The sequence below is a fragment of the Protopterus annectens genome, chromosome 5.part0 (genome assembly GCF_019279795.1).
Source record: "Protopterus annectens isolate FY-2018-M chromosome 5.part0, PAN1.0, whole genome shotgun sequence".
NCBI classification, from domain to species: Eukaryota; Metazoa; Chordata; order Ceratodontiformes; family Protopteridae; genus Protopterus; species Protopterus annectens.
The window spans coordinates 1015840491-1015862598 of NC_056735.1; positions in this window are offsets into that span (position 1 = coordinate 1015840491).

Sequence of the window (22108 nt, forward strand, 5' to 3'; positions counted from 1 at the left end):
TGACTGTACAAGGAAGTAGTCATCTAGTAGCTGTATACACACACCTGTGACATATGACCTCATGTGTGCCCGCATGTGGCATGTCAACCCCTACATGAATGGGTTATGGCCCATGAACGCACTGCCCTCCCCATAGCAATATTATGACAAACCTGCTGAGGTCATCCAATGTGAAATGCACCTTTGGGAGAGTTGTAGCTCAGTAATCTCCATGGCTCATCCCATAACTGCATACTGCTGTAATGAAAAACTAGTTAGGTAGTAATTCTAACCCCAGACTTGCCAATTGTGGGTGATTGTGTGTGTGTCTGTCTGTCTCAGACTGTGTAGAATGAAATGCTTTTTCGGCTACTCACAGTCCATGCAATTCATATACTCAACTTTGGCAAAGCTGCTGATGTCACTCACCTAGAAATACACCTCTGGGAAAGTCATAGCCCAGTAGTCTCTGTAGTGCGTTCTGTAACTGTGTATTGCTGTAGTGTGATAAAGTAGTTAGGTCAGTTTTCTAATCCCAGACTTGCCAAATGTGTGTGTGTGTGTGTGTGTGTGTGTGTGTGTGTGTGTGTGTGTGTGTGTGTGTGTGTGTGTGTGTGTGTGTGTGTGTGTGTGTGCGTGTGTGTCCATCCATCTCCCTTAGGACAGACCAATGCTTTTGGAGTATCACTCCGTACAAATCATATACTCAACTTTGGCAGTCCTGCTGACGTCACCCACCTAGGAATACACCTCTCCGACTGCTGTAACCCAGTAATCTCGGTAGTGCGTTCTGTAACTGCGTAATGCTGTAGTGTGTTAAAGTAGTTAGGTAGGTGTTCTATTCCAAGGCATAGCAGGTGTGTGTGTTTGTCAGTCATATCCTGTGTGTTGGTGGCTGTGAGTGTCTAGCAAATGGATGTGTTGGGGAGCGTGTTTTGTAGTTTTCCTATATAGTGGCCATATATGTCACAATCAGCCAAGTGACTGGGTTGGCGAGACATACCCATACATTTGGCAATAGGCCTGGTGAGTAACGTCAGCAACCCTATTGTTACCTAGACTACAGTCTGAACCCATGTGCCGGTCAGACACACACTTGCCTTGGGATTAACATCAGTACATAATACGGGAGTTGCAGGTGTTTTCCTTTTCATTCTTTCCTAATGCTTTGGTGTCATGAGGTTTGTTCTTGGGATAAATAATCTATCCCCAGGATTCATGAAGCTCAGCGCAAGGCCGGCGTTAGGCTTGCGCCGACCGTGCGGCATGTAGATGGTGCAGTAGTGCCAAATGCATATTAATGAAGGTGCGCTGTCGCCACAGCCACATGCATAGGAAATGAGCGCGAGTGCATAGGGCGTGTCAAAGTGCCGCACGGAGGAATGGAAATGTCAGCTGTCGATGTGCAACCTAAAATGCTTGCATATAACAATTTGCCTGCAATAGTAATCACATCTGTCAGTGTCTGTGGATACTGAAACGTATGCAAAGTATGCAAGACAGTCCCTGTGAACACAAAATTAAGAAGCAAACACAAATGCACGGTAGGGAATAACGAGTCCCCATCCCTCGAACAAATGACATTGAAAACCGTGTGCCCATATTCCAACACAGTGTAGATAGTTATACCAAGTGGAAGTGAAACACATCATGTTAGCGCGCCACCAATACCTACGTCCAGGCCAATGGTCAGGGTCACCAGCTGTCCCACATTGGGTGGGAGAGTACACAGCTGGGCAGATGTTTCCATAACAAAACCATGTTAAATGTAAATATCTAGCGACCGTATAACAGAATTATATCCCAAAACGCATGTAATAGTCACATACAATAGGTATGTCTGTATGTAACATACCACATGTGACAAGAAATAGAATAAGTAAGAAAATGAAACAGAAGGAGCATATAAACTGCTACAACAATAAGCTAACATGTAGGCAGAAAGGAAAAGTATTATCCGTACTGTTGACCGTGGGTATGTGTTGTCCAGTACAATCGGATATGTGTCTGGAATATATCCCATCCTGGACATATGAAAAGGTGGCACCCTACCAATGATCATAGCAGTCAGCCAAAATCCGCACATATGCGGTCCAAGCCGTACTTGTCAGGATGCATCACAGTTGAACGGGTATTACCCGGGTGTACCAACCATGTCATGAAAGTTAAGTATGGGCGTGTACCTATGTGCGTGATGTACAGCATGTGGAAGGTGAAACATGCCAGGGTAGTCCACACAACCATACAGGTACCTGACATATGTAGTGTATGCAATGTGTTACCTTGGTCGTGTCATGGGCCATCAACCAAAGCAGTGATGGATGGAGTGTCAGGAATATGTGTGTGGGGGGGGATGGGTAATGGTATAATCCTCAAAGGCAAGACTGTGTTGTATGCAGAATAGGTAAACTGGAGGTGTACGAGGGAGCAGCGGGTGAATCAGAAAGAAACACAAAGAACAAGTATACACATCTGCAATATTACCTGACAGGCCATACTGTAGAACACAATCACACAAACATATGAATATTAAAATGTGCGATACAAATGTACAGAAACGTCACCAGCACATACCCACAGAATGGTCCTGATGGAAACGGCCCATTCAAATGCAACACACCTGGATGCATAATTGAATACCCATCATCCCCTCCACAGCACACAACCCGCCCCCATACCTGAACGTCTACCAAATCCAGCCATACTCGGCCTACTAGCTTGGCGCAGCCACATCTACACATAGTGACCACTACTCATATGTAGTAGGCAGTGTCACCCTAGGCAGTGTCAGGATTGCAAACTATGTATCCCTTGTATATAAAACCCCAACACATTTTCGTAAAGCCAAAAGAATGGTCAGTATTGGTCTTGTAAAATTTTTCGATATCCCTCATGGGATAAGTAACTTGTGTAAACATCAAAATGTGTATCAAGACATGATGTCCAGTCCTGTAGACATCTGGTCACAAGTTGAATGTGCAGTAGTGGTGCACGAGACTGTCCAGCCCTAGACGGTCATGCAGAACCTACTACCCAGGATCAAACACCTGCCCATGACGCACGTGTCCCCACATGAATAATCGAGAGAATATATTGGAAACATTCGCATAGTGGCACTTGGAAATAGGGTGATGATGGCACTGAAGTAAACAGGGTACCCCCTGATCCACTGTGTGAGGGACAGTCACTGTTTGGGTAGGTGTGTCCTGACCAACAATGATACAATGCCAAATGTCCTGTGATTGTAGGAAATAACTATGTACCATACTGCATGTAACATTTGCTTAAAGCAGTCATGTCAGGATAGAAAATACATAATTCGTACAAGAAAAAGACTAACAACTAAAGTGCTAAAGGTATAGGCTCTCCGCTAGGAAAATAATGAATGTTCTAAACCCGCACTGACCGTGGGTATGTGTTGGCCTAAACAATCTGGTGTCCCCAAAATATATCCCATCCTGTACATATGACAATGTGGCAACCCTACCAATGGTTAGAACATTTGCCCAATAACTGGCCAGCCTCTTAATCACTCACAAAGCCAGTGACCTTTGGAGGAAAGGTGTTGAATGAGAATGACTAATGACAATTAAAAGTAATAGATGCATTTAACTGCATAAAATAATTAATAATACGAATCTGTCAACACGTTCCAAGTTAATAGTACTAATATTGTAGAAGTGTCCGTGATTGTCCCTGATTTGTCATAGCCTTGTCCCTGTCACTGTAGAAATTAATCCCCGAGTATCACAGAAGTCCGTACACATATGTACACCAACCGTCACATTTGTTGACAGGACTATTGCATACCTGTAGTGAATTTATAACTGATGTCCAGAATAATATTCATTGTATATATGAATGAATGAAATAGTCAAATGTGAAGGGAAGCACCAGTGGAAACCCCCCCTCCCGTAATATGTAGTGGAATCACTCCCCACCCTATATTATGTAGTGCCCACCTAATAATGTGGTCAGAGGTGCCCAAACACCTGCGTCTGTAAACACAGGCAGAATGTTAAAATCGGGACTAACTCTGTCTATGAGCTACGTCTGACATTTGAACAGGTACAGGGAAGTTCTAGTCACCAGTCGGATAAGCCTAAACCCGGACCAGCACAATCAAACCCTGACAATCAAACACACGTGTGTGCCAGGACTATAAGCGTAGGAGTTCGGAATATCCTTGGAGTGAGTAAACATGCAGCACGGGTCCAGAGCAGTAGGAAATAGGGAATGTCGGAAGTGTAGTACTGCGGTTTTCCCAGCAGGAGGATGGATGCCTGCTGTGTAAGTGAAGCGGTGAGGCGTATGTTATAGTAGCTATGAACCATGGGTATACATATAAATGAGGCAGAACAACAATAGTGTAGTGGTTAGAGCATCCGCCTAACGTAAAGGCATTCCCGGTTCAAGTACGACTATAGCACATATTGATTTATTGTGTAATGAATGCCTCTGTACTGTAAAGCCAACATTTAAACATGTAAAGGTGAATGCGTGTCTCGCATGGGGCCATAAACCGGATTCCATCAATCAAAGTGGTACTGTCATAAGGAATAAGGCACATGTAATCACAAAGAAGTGGCAGTAAACATATGTAACTCACAATAAGTAGATGCAAGTGCGCCTGCGCGGGTGTAAGCAGCTTGTAGCATAGCAAATGTATGTTGTCTTGTACAGCTGTAACTTTTATATATATATATATATATATATATATATATATATATATAGATATATATCCACAGACATAAATAAATATCAATATATATATATATATATTTATATATATATATATATATATATATATATATATATATATATATATATATATATATATATATATATATATATATATATATATATATATAAACGCCGAAAGACGAAAGCAAACATAAGGGTTGTGAAGGGAATCTAGAGCAAGTAAGGTATTATAAAGTGCTCGCAGCGTATGTCAGATAAAGCTGCACAAGAGTGAGTAGAGCACCGCTATGCACACCAGAGGCAGGGTTATACCAGTGGCCATAACATCGTTGATGTGCTACATCAACATTATACACAGACGGAATGTAGTTCATGTTGTGACCACCTACACTTGTAACCCGCAAATCGTTCATAATCCATAACACCAGGAAAGGCACGTATGTGCAAATATGAATGGAGGGAGACCCTGTGAATACACGAGGTGGTACAAAATGTGTGTAGGGCCCCAACGCTCTGGAGAGGGCAATGTGTAAAGGTGTGTCATGGCTGCGATATCAGGTGGATAATGGCTGTTATGCGTGGAAACTCAACACGGGTGTGCTGGAGAAACTATGGATATGCGATTATGGACACAGGAGTGCTAGGGTATGCTGCGCCGGTTGCAATGGAGCGGCCTGTGGAGGTCAGCTAGTAGGTAGGTGCGATTCCCAGATAGAGCTTCATCTGCATGGAGACATGCGTGAATGGGCGTACCGTCGTCGGAGGTTATGCGTCAGGGCTGGCAGCCCAGAACATAAAACCTATCTGCCAGCCATGAGCGGAACGGAGTTCTGCTGTGACAACCCCAAACCGGGAAAAGCAGAAAGACACAACTACATGCAGACATCAATATGTTGACATACAATCTCTGTAACACAAGCACTCATTCTATTAACATTAATAATATGAATGTGCACAGAAACAAACACAGTAGCAGGAATAATAGGCTGCGCATACGTGTAATAGGTCGGATGACACTGTATCACTTCACACTTATCAGTGGTACCCCAGACATGAAAAACGTGCGACATCTGTCCGCTGTATAATGTGCAGTATACTGATCACAAGTTCACCGGAGTGACGTGTCGGTGTCATAATGACTAAGGCAATAGAATGCTGTTGAAGCAGAGATAAAACCCAATACGCATGTGTAAGTGTCTATGTCCGGGAAATGTATTGGTTAACGGACACACAGATGTATATATAGATAAAAATATATATACATATAGATATATATATATATATATATATATATATATATATATATATATATATATATATATATATATATATATATATATATATATATACATATATATACATATATATATATATATATATATATATATATATATATATATATATATATATATATATATATATATATATATACACACACACACACACACACACACACACACACACACACACACACACACACAAAGATATATACATATATATATAGATAGATATATATACACATACAACAGGTATTGATATATACACATACACACAAAACAAATATGTATGTCATTGTAGACATACACATGTACATAACTAGGTTACTTTACAGCAATTAGGGGTAACATATGTTCAGACCGGGCATATTTTACTGGGAGGTCCAATAAATAAACGTTTTACCTCCCACACCACCCAGCTAGGCCTGTCAGACATACAGACATGCAATAAAGGTAAATACACCGCTGCATTCCAAACCACCAGAAGGAAAGTACCAGTGGGAGAGATCTGCAAGGTCTACACTTTAAACATGGATACCGGGGTCCCTTGCGGGACACCAAAAAGTCACTATACAGGCAACCTGTAGTGATTGATGCAAGCAGGATGTAGCTGTACACGGAACAGTAGGTTGTGCAATTGTAATAAAACATGGGTTGACAAAACGTACAACATGTGTCTCGAGATGGGGAGACTGGGCAATGTGTAGGGGTGTGCTCATACCCCAGCTGCGCTCACAGTAAGTATTTCTCATGAGTGTTGTAGAGGGGTGACAGGTAGGTGAACCATGGATATGCAATAATGGGCTTAAGTGTGCGGGTGCTGGTTGGCAGAGATGTAGTAGGCCCGCCCAGTGGAAGTCATTAATATTACTATGTGGGCATAGTAGATGCCTAATCCCCCCATACCTGAAGAGCACATCTACCGGATAGTCTGTAAACCATCGGGGGAATACATAGGGACCATATCAGTGCCGTGTACCCAATTAGCATGGACGTCCATAGTTATGAATCAGAATGTAACAAAGTCCAACTAAACACTTCCAGAACTAGTGATATTAGGTGGACAGGTGGCGGAATACAGGTAATGACAGATGACAACATGTATGAGTCATAAACAGCATGTACCTCGACAAACGTGAATGAATACATATGCTCTGTGACTGTCAATGTGTCTGGTTAATAGAACCAATCGTCTAAATGTGTCCCACAGGGTGTTATGCAGTGTTCCTGATACAGTGATCATTCTCCCCCATTGGTATGTGAGGTCTGCTAGTGATGGAAAGTGCATAGTTTGCTGACCACCTTAGGTAGATGATAGCATAATAGATGAGGATTACCACCCGTACGCCTTTGAGGGACAAACCCGTCTGGGCAGTTGTGTCCTGCAAAATGAATGTTATGGCACATGGCCTGTGAGTTTGGGAAAGGAGGCCATATATTGTGTGTAGTGGTGTCAGAAATTAATCTGTTGTATCAGAAACAGCTACATGTAATAGGAAACAGTATTAGCAATTATAATGCTGCAAGAATAACCTTAACATATGCAAACCGTTGAGGTAGTCAGTTTACTACTGGCTGTGGGTATGTGTTGCCTTGACATATGTGATAGCTCTACATATAGGACCTATAGTGCCGCCACCATTCTGAATGGCCAAAGTGGGACCTGCTCTGTAGAAATGCCAGACGTACCAGGGCAGAACATACCTACAGCCATGCATAGTACAGACATATACTTAACAGCACAAATCAAAGCGTAGTCTAGCAGCAGTCAAGTTGCTTATGCTACTTCATATAACATATCGATGTGTCAGGTATACAAGACCTGTAACAAGCAACTATTACAGACATGTAGAATATGAGAATGTCCCCTAATCAGGACAATTGCAATGGCTAGAGTATTGTCACATGACATATGCCTAATGAGGGACTGTCCCATGCAAAGTGGGAAAGGTGTTACTCCTACAGTCTCTCGTCGTGAAATCTGAAAGGTGGAAAACATAAAGTAGATATGCAGTAGCATGACCCGGCGGACAGCTGCGTTAACAAAATAACATTCACATGTCAGCATTGCAGAGTATCGGTTTCCATGTATCAGGCAGATGGGAGCAAATCGTATGAGGAACACGCATATAATATGATTATGTCACTGGACAGGCCGCAAAGTCCGTAAAGTCGAATGCCTGCCGTCGCCAAATGGTTAGACATATCCGATACTGTAGTCATGTAGTCCGATGTAATACGCATCACAAGGGATCGCACACACCCAGCATGAGTGACAAATGTAAGTACAAATGTCGGCGAGCGGGTGTAAGCATGTTTGTCTGTCAAAGAAATGTGGAGTCTAAACGGGTATAAGGTGCTGTAATCAGAGGTCAGCAGTGCTTAACACTGTGCAAACCCACGCACAACTGCTCACACCTGCTGGAATGTGCCTTACCCACTCTGTATCCAAAGGCGTTGTTCTGTCTGCAAACAAAGAACCGTCCTGTTCACGTGTTGGTAGCAGTACCCTGCGCACATAGCTCATGTGAATTAACAATACACCATGGCATATGTACAGACAATAGACCACACACACACCATACAGCACAGTCATCCAACAGTATAGCAATGTACTGGCAGATATGTCTGGACCACTGGTGTTTGTAGGCCTGGCCGTCCTGTGTATCAGTATGTGAGCATGCCCAGTATGACTGTTATGCATGTTGTCGACCGACATTACCGTCATACCGTCATGTGTGTGAGCATGCCAAGTATGGTCAACTGCATCGCATGTGTCACATTTCCAGATAGTCAGTACTGTGTTGCCGACCCCTCCGTTCTACACAGACAGGTGTCATGCTGTGTCTGCAGGGTAGCTAATGGTCATGTGGCATTGACAGTTGCTACATTTCTGCATAGCATGGGGGGACATCCAACCGCATCCACAGTCCTACACAGCACCGGGGGTGGCGCACATGACTCTCACATGTGTACGTTGGACGGGGGACACAGCTGACAGTTGTACACATCTGCCACTACTGTACTGGTATGCCAGGTACTCCATGTCAGAGTGTGGACCTACCGAAATTGCTGTTTGGAGGGATACCAGTGTACGTCAGATCCCAGCTTTAAATACCAGCATAGTGGTGTTGGACGTCCTAGCTTTCACAACCTACATCAAACTGCCTGGCCTGCTGTAGTCTGTGTGTGTGTGTCTCTGGGGGTTGGGCTCATTCATTGGGCATATCCATAGGCCATTGTATATCATTTGTCTGTATTGGTCCACACCTGTCCAGCTGCATGGAACGTGTGTGGGCTGTATGGACACACATGATGTTCAGCCCATAATCTGCAGTGGGTTAGGACACCCTGTGTACTACTGGCTACCATTGTGACCCCTGTATGTGCTACAGATGTCATGGTGCCACTATGGACGTGTACTGTCTGCTGCCCTAACATTCAGCCACCAAAGTCTCTTGTATGCTCACATACATACCATAGCAATGGGTAAATACACATTCTAATAGAACTGCCAATTGTTAGGTCGATAGACGTACCCTGGGGTGTTCCGGAGCTGAGGACAGTGCTGGAGGGCTGCCTATGTCAGATGCACACAGTGCACCTCCTCTACATGGCCCAGCACAGGTAGTGTAATGTTTGGCAGCCATTGTACTGTGTGCGAGTCAGAGATGGTGAAATCCCTGGGTACCTACTGTGTCAGTGCATATGCCTTGTGTTGCCTCTTTGCCAAGGGCAGGTCATACTGTGCACGGCCCTGTCGCCGAATGGGCCCTGCTCAGGTAGTTCCTTCATCAAGTCACACTGTGCCTGTACAGGCCTTGGCAGTGGTGTTGGGCCATGTGGCCCTGCCCCATGCTGTTCCTGCTGCAACTGTTACTGCAGGATCAGATTGTGTAGCATAGCAAATACCATAACAATTTGTGTGCATGTAGCTAGTGAATACTCGTGGGCTCCACCGGAAGTGTCCAGATACCAGAACCGTGACCTGAGCATCCCAAACACATGCTCAATTATATGTCTTGCCTGTGCATCTGCCTCATTATGGTGTGAGTGTTCAAGTGTGTGTGCATTGCTGATGGGTGTCATCAGCCATGACACCAGTGGTTACCCAGCATCCCCCACTAGGAGACTGTAGGGGATGTCCATATTGGCAAAGGTGTGGTACAGCTGTGTCAGACTCCATATATCGGAATCATCATAGCTTCCAGGACAGACAGCACACACATTCAATCTAATGCCCTGGCCATCGCATATGGCTTAGCTATTGGAGGGTATGCCCCTGCAGTGAATGTAGGCCCTACCCTGCTCACCGGGTGTTGCTTTGAGGTGTACATGTGTGCAGGCTATAGCACCCAGTATCCCAGGGTAGTCAGCCATGTGGTTGAAGAGATGCATATTGCTGGTCTACTAATCACGTGTGTTGAGGACATGTACGTGCTCACTAGCATGTGTTGACATGACATCTGTGAACTGTTGTAATACTCTGGATGCAGATGCCTGTGAAATCCCCATGATATCTCCAGTTGTGCTGTGGGAGATACCTGTGGCTAGTATACATAGGCCAACACATACCGTGGTATCCACTGTGATGGGTTTCCCTCGGCCTGTTTGATGTGTCAGGTGTGGCAGGCACAGGTCAACAAGCTGCTGTAGGAGGTCTCTGTCCACCCCATAGTGCTCCACCATCCCCAGCTCATGTAGCCCCTGGTAAGTCACCCTGGGTCTATAAAGTCTTATGTCACCCCAGTAAGGGTTGTTTGGCAGCATACACATCCTCACTGCCCTCAGCCTCCTGCACATGTTGGTCTATGTTGCCTGCTGCAGCCCTTCTCATTTGGTTGGACTGTGTTGTGAAATGTCCTCAGAAGTATACACCGGTGGTGTAGAGTGCGAAAGAAACCTGTGTGTATGCTGCTTGCTCACATTACCATACTGTTCAGGTGTGGACTGGTCATGTAATCTGCTGATTGTGCTGATCATCACCTGTTTGTGCAGCCTGTTCACCCTGACTACACCACTACTGCTTTTGTCCCTCCCAATGTCTCCAGACAGGTATAGACACACCCCTAGCTTAGGTGTGCTAAGGCAGGAGCACTCCCGAGGCACAGGTGTGCAATGTACGTACAGTATGCCTGACCCCCCCAATGCTATCAACTATATTCGAGCCCTGCACCCTGCTATCTACACACATACACTCCAGGGATCTGCATCACACCCTGGGGATAAATGGGATACATTATTGTCAACCTCATCTGCATAGTATAGTCTTCTAATGAATAGTTATATGACCCATACCGAACCTCCAAATTAATAACCATTGCTTAGTGTCGCTCAGATCCATACACAACTGGTAACAGGTGCCTTACTATCACCGTATTCGATGTCCCATGGTCTTCCCAGCAACAAAATAACCGGTGTCTACACGACTACAACCCGGGACCTGCACACAACAAATGATGTGCATTACCACTACGCCATGGCAGATATACATACATCCGAGGTTATCACGTACAGATCATCCGGCACAAACATTCAATAGTGCTGATGTCCCCAGACATATATGTATATATCTATGTCTATCTCTCTATATCTACATATATCATATATATATATATATATATATATATATATATATATATATATATATATATATATATATATATATATATATATACATACATACACACATATACATATACACACATATGTAGATATTGCATTTAAATCACAACAGCGGACCACATGACAGCAAAGCATTAGACAGGAATGAAAAGGAAACTACATGTGCCACCTGCATCATGTAGTGTTGTTACTATCAAGGCATGTGTGTTCTGTTGCATCACATGGGTCAGACTGTATTAAGGGTAAGAGTAGGGCTGCTGACATTTACTCACCAGACCTATTGGCGTATGTATGTGTTGACAACCCAGTGTCTTGGCAGAATATGCGGGCTGTGGACACTATATAGGTCAGCAACAAAACACACTGATCACATCCTGCAGCTAGCCACCCACAGATACCAACACATAGGGTATAACTGCCAAACACACACACCTGCCATGCTTTGGAATTGAGCACCTACCTGTCTATTTTACCACACTACAGCATCATGCAGTAACAGAATGCGCTACCAAGTTTCAGCATCAGAGCACTCCCAGAGGCATACTTCTGGGTGGGTGACATCATCAGCAAAGGCAAAGATGCCGACAGGGAGTGTACGGAGAGTGAGCTGTCTAAAAACATTATTTTGTCCCCAAGCAGCTGGTAGCACACACACACACATGGCAGGGCTGGAATTAGAACACAGAACTGATTTCCTTATCACACTACAGCATTATGCAGTTACAGAATGCGCTACAGAGTTTACTGGACTGCACCACTCCCAGAGGCAGACTTCTAGGTGGGTGACATCATCAGTAAAGGCAAAGATGCCGATAGGGAGTGTATGGAGAGTGAGCTGTCTAAAAACATTATTCTGTCCCCAAGCAGCTGGAAACACACACACACACTTGGCAGGGCTGGGAGTCAAGCATACACCTAACTACCTTATCAAACTACAGCATGACACAGTTACAGAACGTACTACCGAGATTACTGGAAAACAGCACTCCCAGAAGCATACTTCTAGGTGGATGACATCATCAGCAAAGGCAAAGACGCTGTTAGGGAATGTATGGAGAGTGAGCAGTCTAAAAGCATTACTCTGTCCCCAGGCATCTGGAAACACACAGACACACACACACTTGGCAGGGCTGGGATTTGAACATACACCTAACTACCTTATTACACTACAGCATTACGCAGTTACGGAATACACTACCAAGATTACTAACGCACAGCACTCCCAGAGGCATACTTCTAGGTGGATGACATCATCAGCAAAGGCAAAGATGCCGATAGGGAATGTATGGAGAGTGAGCAGTCTAAAAGCATATTACTGTCCCAAGGTAGACGGAGACAAACACATGGCAGTGGTGTGAGTGGGACAACTGCTTATCTATGGAGCACTATTACAACACTACATAGATATGAGACGCGCCACAGACAGTACACCTTTCAAGACAGTCAACCAGTGTGTTCAATATAGGAATCCATCCTGACATGGGGTATGGACATCTGTTGCCTGAATGACCACTATCGCTATACAGGATTTCAATGGTCATGCCCATACACAGAGGCACATAACCGACACAAGGTGTCACTGGGCATGCTTACACACTTAGCAGCACACGTCCATTTGGAATGTACTAAGTGTCCATCTACACAATGGCGTACTGGGAATGCTCACACACTTAGTAGTAGTGAAGGGCTGTCTTGTATGCACAAGGATTCTAAACATGGAAGGGCACAGTGTGTCGATAGTGAACATTGTTAGCACGAACACTGCACTACATATATCTGACACCGGTCGTCAGTGCTAGATGTGTAGCATTCGTAATCACAGCTGACAATCCAGATCCAACAATGGGGAATGCGGACATCTCTGCAGTGAGGAACACCTGGCATATGGCACAGTTGTGCACAATAGCACCACCACCTCAGATACAGACATGTGGGCCATAAGACCATGATGGACTGCTCCAGCTGTTAGTGTCCCCATGTACATGAAGGCCACTCACATGTACTGACCAGTACACACTCAAGAGTCATCACAGATGTCTCAGGTGCAGATCACAGTGGTAAATGCTGCATTCTACTATGTAGCCCTCAGACATCACCATGTCCTTGGACCAGCAACACACATCCATACATTACTACAACACCATGTTACTCATGACCAGTGGACTGTACATAGGTCTACAGCAACTGTGCAGACTACACATGTACTGACAGGGTGCCATCATGTGTTATGAAAAGCAATGATACCACTGTTCATAACCAGGTCAGCTCTACACATAACAGGGGCCCTGGGTCTTATACAGCTGTAACAGATGACTGTTGCTGTACACCAAAAACACTCATGTTTGGATATGACATACATGTAATTGCCGTGGATATGTACATGGCCCCCACACACACACACACACACACACACACACACACACACACACACACACACACACACACACACACACACACACACACAACACATATGTACATAGCATAGCATTTGCTGTCCTCTGTGCAGACAAGTGGCTACAGCAATCACACACGTACATGGAAGGTAGGTCCATAGCTGTTGAATGCTAACAGTACATAAGGTAGCAATGTTGACTGAGGTAACATTCCCTCTGTACTAGTTACCCATGACAACTATCATATCATACAACAGTCCATGTGTCATGTATGTCATCACACATGTCCACCAATTGCAATGCATACAAACATGGCTACATGACAGGAATGTAGGACCAACACACATGTACATGTAGTGGTGTGCATTCAGCTACCATACATGTGCAGTAGCTGATGTATGCAGTTCATCTGTGTCTAACTACAACATGCAGTTGCAATGCAGCCCCATCACTGACACCTGTATATGGTGAAATAATGACAGTACGGTAGGATGTACATCAGGTATGGATGGATGTGTGTACATAAAGTGGTGGTCCACCTTTGCAGATGGATGTTTGCTGAAGACAGCTCACAGGTGTGTCACAAGCCGTCCTACCATAACATGTGCAAACAGTACGCTCTGTTACTGTTACTTGAAGGTGAAGACATACAACCTACACAGCGGTCAGGGTGTTAATGACTGTAAATCACTTGACACCTGTAACACTTACATCCTCCCATGTGCATATAGCAGCACAATTGCCGAAGGTAGCGTCAGTACACATAATGCGGCCAATACTGCTGCATGTCTGTCAGACGTATCATCATATAGCAGGTGTATGATTCACAGTACTGCCATGTGTGTTTGCTTGTGTGACCATATATGCCACATATGGTGGGGAATACATCCCAATTGTTACACACCCCTGTACACTGTTGTAGAGATCTGTACATACTGTAGTGTAGAAAGCAAGACATAGGCAGGGGTGGTGTGTGTATCACACACATGTCAGCTATCTGTATGTGAATGACATTTGTGGACTCCACAGTGTGTGTGTGTGTGTGTGTGTGTGTGTGTGTGTGTGTGTGTGTATGTATGTATGTATGTCTGTCTGGTGCATGGAGTGAGGGTGTATGCTACCATACAGAACAGGTAGGATCCCTAACCCCTCATGGTGATGCAATCTACTACCCTGTTGATGCCGTCAGTCTCAGCCTTACTGCCTACCTGTACATGTTCATTCTCTGTGTCGCATCATGTGGGTGCACAGTACTGTGAAGGTGATTACCACATAGGCAGGGGTCCTTACCTCAACACTATTGAGTGTGCGTTATAGTGTCATTGACCCCATGAGTGTGGGCATGTTACTGTGTGTTTCTGTGTATGTCTGTGCGTGTTCTCATCCTGTAATGTGACAGTGTATTACTGCTACACAGTGAGGCCTCATACTATCAACTAGCCTCTACCCTTGACATCAGCCAGACCGCTGTGTAAACCCCCCGCACCATGTCACTGTACCTGTGATGTGACCCGGTATGGATGTCACGTCTCTAGCCACTGTAGCCTATTAAACAGCTCACATGCTTCTGGATCAGTAGATGTGTGGACATCTGTGGAATGGTAGCCTTTCTAACAGTGAGGTTGAGGCTACGTATAGCATGCTGGTATTGCCATACATGCCTGTGAGTACTCCACATTTACACATGGGAAACTGCAAACACTGCTACTTATTGGCACATGCAATTAGACCTTAAGCAGGGAAGCAGGGCATCATTACCAACATGCTGTTACTGTTGTTACCAAGACACATACTGTGAACATATAACAATGCATTCTAACTGCAAACACTGTAACGTAATGGCACATGCAATTAGACCTTAAGGAGGGAAGCAGGGCATAATTACCAACATGCTGTTACTGTTGTTACCAAGACACATACTGTGAACATATAACAATGCATTCTAAACCTGTACTACATGGTATGTCTGGTGCATGTCAACAGTACACAACAAATGTAATATACACTTATCTCACTATTCTGTTCACCCTGTGCATCAGACCATATGAGCATGTCCCTGCACCAATGGTGTGGATGACAGGGATGCAGCACAGGCATCATCATATGCACAGGGTGATAATGTTTGCCAGGGGCATAGGCTGCACCAGTGGATGGCATCATGTGGGTGGGTTAGGGCCAGTGATCTGATTGGACATGTGTGGTTGTTATGCATGTGGGTGTTGCGGTGCCCTACAGATGTTTCTGCTGTGTGCGTGTATGTGTGCACACAGTTCTGCCATGTGTCCGGCCTACACAGGGGTATTATTGACAGCTCCAGATTTGTACAGACCAGGATGTACAGCTCACTGTGTCCGGCCACAGCCATGTGACCTGTGCCTGCCAGGGGTTGCACGGGCACTACCAGGCAGAGGTACAGATTGGCTACTGTCCGATGACACATGTCCACTGGAACCGTGTCCCCGCTGGGAATGTCCAGGGCCATGTCCACATGGCCTGCTGTGTCCTGGTGTGGACAGAGCAGCACCAGCTGCAATGCTACTGCTACCGGCACTATGGGAGTCGGCATGTGAGGTGGCTCGTTCACGTTGATCTGCACCAGGTGGTGTAGCTGGCCTATGTCCATGTGGCCTATGCCTCACTCCTACCAGATGTTCCAGCACAGACAGCTCACGCTCACGGATTGCCATGCCATGGTCAAGGATTCCAACCATGTCACCCAATCGCCTGTCCAGAATGTCAGCAATCTGCTGTTGAGCATTTGCCAATGACTGGATGTTGTCATTTAAAGAACAGATAGCAGCCCTCTGAAGCCTCTGCCCTTCTCTGTTCTGCCATTCAGCATGTGCCTGTGCCACCATTACAGTCTGAAACATGCGTCTGGTGACACCAGCTGCTGCGCTCTGTCCTGCAGGTACATGTCTGCCAGAGGTCCTCCTACGAGCAGCACTGGCCACATGCCTGTGTGGCACATCTTCAGTCATTACACAGACAGAATGGTGTGAAGACCCATCTTCTGTAGCCACCACGCATTCCTGTTCCAAGCTAACACATGCTGACTGTCCTTCCTCTATGGCCACTGGTGATTGGGTATGTGTTGGCATGAGAACTGTGTGCGAGGAAGAGGGGGGGTATAGCTGGGATGGCAACCATTGGCACAGATTCAGCCCCTGACAACCCTGCCTGTACCTCATGCATATGTTCATCACTGCTAGAGTCTGTGGGGACACCAACATCAGATGGACTGCAGGAGGGTAACACACCTACATCACCTGTGAATGCAAAGAAAGACTCTACATTACAATAGAGACACACACACAGACAGAGACACAGACACACACACACACACACACACACACACACACACACACACACACAGACAGAGACACAGACACACATACACAGACAGAGACAGAGACACAGACACACACACACACACACACACACACACACACACAGACACAGACACACACACAGACAGAGACACACACAGACAGAGACAGAGACACAGACACACACACACACAGACACACACACACAGACACACAGACAGAGACAGACACACAGAAACACAGACACACACAGACAGACACACAGACAGACACACACAGAGACAGACACACACAGAGACAGACACACACACACAGAGACAGACACACACACACAGACACAGACACAGACACACACACACAGACACACACACACACACACACACACACACACACACAGACACAGAGACAGACACACACACAGACAAGGAGACAGACAGACACACACACACAGACACAGAGGCAGACCATGCATGTGATTTGACAGAAGGCATGCAGCATGCATGTGATACAGCAGACAGCATGCAGCTCAGACATTAATAGTGATAGTTCGCATACATCCCTGGGTTGCAAACAACAGCAAGCAGGTGTCATATCAGAAGCCATGCAGTTCACACAATCATGGTAGTAAGCATGCATCCCTGTGATACACCATGTGGACCAGCACAGGTTAACAGTACACATGGCTGATGTGACCTTGACATTAACATGTAGTATGACATGTAATCTGCTGACATGTGCATTGACATGCATACATGTCTGACACAATGGTGTCCTGACACATGTACAGCGGTGTAATGGGTATCACATTGCAGTGTTGTCTGTATGCCCTACAGATAGAATGCACTTTTAGCAGATGTGCATGAGCATTGAAGGGTAGTATGAGGCATCTACATTGCTATACAGTGTGAAGTACAGACACTGTGCCATTGCATGGCATCATGAGGCATCTATATTGCTATACAGTGTGGAATACACACACAGTGCATAGCCATGACTGCGTGCATACACATTACATGAATACTGTGGATTGTGAGCCACGTCGCTGAGGTGTATACACACTAAACCATGCTGTGTCATGTGACAGGTCACCAGAATTACTACAGATGACACCCCTGCACAACTACTAAAATGTCTTAGCTGCCTGGCAACTGTGTCCACACATGGCAGACTTGTCAATACACCATGTCCCACATTACATTTATGTACCACACACATGAGGTGCATGGCTGACAGTGATGTCCAACAGCAGCAAGGGAAATGTATGGTATCTGTGGCCTGATGTGGTGTCTATGTCTGTGGAAGCTGTACAGGTGACTACTGTCATGCTGTGACACAGTCATGATGTTCAACACATCTTATATGGTCTAATTAAGTGACACCTCCACAAGCTGTGCACAGGCTTTTAGGATGTCCAGTGTTCCACATCAACTATATAACCATTCAACAAAGGCTATAGTTGGACCATGTGTGGACAATGTGCAACAGGGTGTATACACATCACATCTACTGTGTGTTGCTACATGTCTCTGGCCATCCTCCATGGCCATGTGTGAACATGTGTTGGCCAAATGTTTGTGATGGCCGTCTATCTCACACGCTGTGTTGTCCCATGTGACATACACCCATAGATGTCAGATATGTCACTGTCTACAGGGTTATGCAGACAAAGGGTTGTATGTTTGGTATGTGGGGTATGTATTACGGGATAGTGAGACAATGTTGCAGCCGGAACACTACATGTCTGGGACATGTCAGATGGCACATCACAATGTGTGTCCCCATTTCAGGGGCATATTCCACAATGGTGAATCCTGTGGGCTGCCCATATCCCAGCTCACTGTGTGGTACTGTTTGCGTACCACACATGTGTTGTTCCAATGTATAGTACATATTCCTACATTGAACAACACCTCCACCGTTGTATGCACAGCTGTCCACACATCTAGCAATGACAGACACTGTGGTTTCATGTCAGTGTTTCATTTAATTTGTATATATTGCACATCGGAAGCCAGTGTGATTGATGACAGATGCTACCTGTATATCATGACTAGACCATACATTATGTGTACATAAGTTAACTGGCCACATGGCGAATAGATCCATGCATTAACATACCTGATACTGATAACTGTCTCACCTGCAATGGACTGCTGTCTGTGGGCAAGCCCGAGGTACCTGTATAGGGGTGACACAGCAGTTTGAACATTATACATGACTGTATGACAGCTACAGGGTGCACTCTACATATTAACACGTTCGTCTGTACAATAGTATATAGTATGCACATGTGTGTATACACAGGGTATCATACTATAGTATGCGGCATGTGTGTAAACATACCTTGCATATGATGCTACATTACATATTGTACAGCGGCACATGCAACTAAATGGGATATAATAGTTTTATGTGCAGTAGTGACTTACCAGGCAACTCTAGGCTCGGTGGTTGGGAGACACCCACTTCCACGATGGGAGCTAGTGTTTGTGGATGCTGTTCTGAGAGTGTCCCCAGGCTGGTCAGTAGCTCCTCGGTAGGTGTGAGTGGGGGCTGGGTTGGTGGCCCACCACCTGTTCTACCTTGTTCCCTGGCGATTGCATTGGCACACTGTTTCGCATGTCGCATCAAGTCCGAGCAGTGTCTGCACACCTGCTGGTAGGTGCGGTTATGGCCATCCACATCATTAACCCTCCTGCGACGTTCCTGTCACAGGTCGTCACGCTACTGGGCATGCTATGGCACATGGCTGAACAATACCTCATAGTTATCATGGAGGTACGGTATGAATGCATCATCCTCCAGGCGGCTATATGCTGGCAGGTGTGAACAAGGCATTATCTGGAAGACATAATGATGGAGACAGGTCACAGTATCACAGAGATGTACAGAGATACAGCTGCACATACATTTATATTGAATCTAGTACATATGAACAGTTATCTTTGCAAATCATGACACGGACATGACTGACATGTTTGTGTCACACACATGTAACACCCGTTGTGCACTGGATATCATCACCATATATGTGTGTCACCTCAATTCATTGCTCATACTCCATGTGAATGCTGTCTTGATGTGGGCATGTCTGTTTGCCTGTACTGGTGTTCTTACCTATCAGCACATGCCTGGATGTGTCCACAGTAATGCTGTTGACCTTGATGCTGTGTATATGTCACATATCAACACATACACTGCCTTAATGGACATGAGCAGTGACAATGCAGACATGTGCACAGAAACCTTTACATGCATGTGTTTTGCCATATACATCTACACGGCACTGTACAGCAGTTCAACATCCTGCCACGTATCGCCTGTGTTGCACATGTGATACACATGGGACAATGGCTAGCCGGATGTTATTTGCAAGGATGGTTATCAACTATAGCATGTACGGACAAGGTCATGCAGTAGTGTGTATGCCCTGGGCCATGTATGGGCATAGGATGTGAGGTTTTCTAGCTGTATCCGACAGCCATTTTGCCACCGCCAGGTGCATCAGTGCCACATTACATATCCAGACAGTTAATGATACATCTACCATGCAGTCATCGCACCATGTATGACAGAGATGACATGTGCAGCTTTGATGGACAGGGTTGCATGGTATGGCAGGAGTATGTAACATGTATGGCACAGGGATCTGTCCAGCATGTGGCGATCCTTGTAGTAGGAAGGTGGCTGTCCATGACGTATGTCTTTCAGATCAGGATATGTACGTGTAGCATGTCCAACATCACAGTGTTGCACATGTCTTTATGCAAGGTTGCCAGCTTGCTGCATAGGGGATGTGAGGATTGTGAAGGCTGGTGTCGCCCATCCACGCATGGCCAATACCCCTTAAAGGTGATATGTGATCAGATATTGGTCACCCAAGTGCTGAGTATGCCTGTCCAATGATCTCCATGCTCATGGATGGCACCCTGTCATGACTTGGGTGCCTTGTATGACTACCTAATAGGCCTGGAGACGTCACCAGCTCAGGGAGGTGAACTGCACAGCACCATCCCTTACACACAGTGTCCATAATGTTGACCGCTGCCTAGGTGGTAGTTAATGGGTATAGGGTTATTCACCTAGCGGTGACAATGCTATTAGCAGCTGTCAGATTGTGCACATATGTCACGCACCTCACCCACAAAGCCCATTCTGTATGTTGTCCACAACACTGAGACAGCTATTGCTCCTAGGTCATGGCCATTCACATCCTTACATACGCAGATGCCTCCCATTTGTCTGTGTGGTATGGGCTACAATGAGGGTATAAAACATTAACCCTGTTTTACTGTAGCTGCCACTGGTGTGATATGCACATGTCACTCAGACACCTTTTGTAGTGTTGCTTCTGTCAACAGGCCACTGGTAGAACACTCCTGTGACATACAAAGGTACATCTAGTATACTCAGTGTAGCTGGAACACAGTATGGGTGATGATGTCCTATGACCTGTCACAGGTATGCTATGCAGTGTGAAATCATCCGTACTGTCATCTACATCTGTACTGCTAACATCTACGTTGATAAAGGTTCATGGACTTGCGGACCATACTCAGCAGGGTAATAGGGCAGTTCCTCCCATTATGACTGGCATCTCCTTGTGGGTTGCAGTGGGTTTATATTATCCAACACCCTATCTGTATTGCATATTCATGCTCAGCACTTGTTCAGAACATGTAAGCACTTCATGTGCTACTAATTACTATAGCACCCATTCCAACTCATTTCCTACAAGTACACTGTTTGTCCTTACATTTCCAGCTTGCTTACAGTACAACAGCTGTTGTACAAACGTACC